This window comes from Haplochromis burtoni, unplaced genomic scaffold (genome assembly GCF_018398535.1).
Source record: "Haplochromis burtoni strain Fernald_Lab_line unplaced genomic scaffold, NCSU_Asbu1 Contig_16, whole genome shotgun sequence".
In the NCBI taxonomy this organism is placed as follows: domain Eukaryota; kingdom Metazoa; phylum Chordata; class Actinopteri; order Cichliformes; family Cichlidae; genus Haplochromis; species Haplochromis burtoni.
The window spans coordinates 38,334-39,955 of NW_024582377.1; positions in this window are offsets into that span (position 1 = coordinate 38,334).

Consider the following 1,622-nt stretch of genomic DNA (forward strand, 5'->3'; position numbering starts at 1 on the left):
AAAGAAAGAAAGAAAGAAAGAAAGAAAGAAAGAAAGAAAGAAAGAAAGAAAGAAAGAAAGAAAGAAAGAAAGAAAGAAAGAAAGAAAGAAAGAAAATCCAAATTCTCCCGAACAAATGGGTCTGCCTTAAAAACCAAAATACAGCCTGATAACTTTCACCTATAGAGGTCGTGCGAAACAAATCAAGTCGAACTTCACTTCCATATCGTCCAGCTTTTTGATCAGTTGTCTCCTTTCAATATCATACCTCTGACAATTCAAGAAAACATGTTCTATTGTTTCCTGTTCCCTACTGCAGTCCCACTCCCCTGTACAGTCTTTACCTATTAAAAACAACGTGCTATTTAAACCAGTGTGTCCGAATCTCAGTTGAGATATAATCATCTCCTCTCTCCTGTTTCCACGTGATGTGGAATTGGATTACGTACATGTTACATAGTTACTTGAGCATTTTTTCTTCGATGTGTCCCGATTCTTTTTAAATGTGCTGAGAATAAACAACCAATACACAGAGTAGATCCAGTCAACAACAATTATTTATTAACACATATGTGGGAGATGTACTCAACGTCACCCTCTGCGTAGATCTCAAAGAGGAAGCACAGATCATGCTGTTTTATATATCAGAGTTCACGCCCCCTCATGTGTAAGCAGATACATGCATCAGTTACCGTTAGTGACAGTTAGACAATTCCTTTTTCGGTGATTTTCTGCAATTGCTTAGTAATCTATCTTAACTGGATCTTGTCCGCTGTTTCCTGTTGTTCTCTTTTAGCAAACCGCAGGCAATGCTCTCTGAAACTCTGCACAAAGCTTCCTGTTGTCCACAGTTTCAGTCTTGCCTATGACACAGTTTATAACTGAAAAGTGACCTCTAATATACTGGCTTGTTATTAAATGCATAAAACAAAATACACAACAAATAAGCACTAGAAAATATATTTTCCTAATAGATGGATCCAGCAAGGAAGAGAAGATTTACCCCTATCTGGCAACATTTTGATCTCATCTCTCCTAAGGTATGCAGACAGTAATAAATATCACAAATGATAAGTACCATAATATAAATAAATAACACCACAGATGCTATAATCTGATTTCTGTCTTTTGGTTTATTAAAAGGTGAAGCACCATACACTAGTTTGTGTCATTATCCAGATGTACGTAAGCATGATTACACAGTTACACCATCATACCAAAACTCATTCTTGATAGTTTCCGCTTTCTCTTTTGTATCAGACATACTGAGACAATATTCAGGATAAATAACCATGAAAACAATTTATTTAGTCAGTTTAGAGGTTTACACATCACATTATTATAATCATTGAGCCTGTTTCACTTGCGTCATCCACTTGATGGCGCAGTAGAGCAAATGAATCGTCACAATGCTTCGAAAAATGAGTTGACCAGAAGCTGGAAAGCTTCAGTTCATCACGAGGCTTCATCTGACCATCACTACCACTGACATATCCATTTCCGCGTCGTTCACCGGCAGCGCCCCCAGCGACGAGGAGGCTGAAACTGCTCTTTACAGCCTCTGCAAAAAACTGAATAGTGCAGATAAATGGCACATATAACATAAAATACAGGGTGGGCCATTTATATGGATACACCGTAAT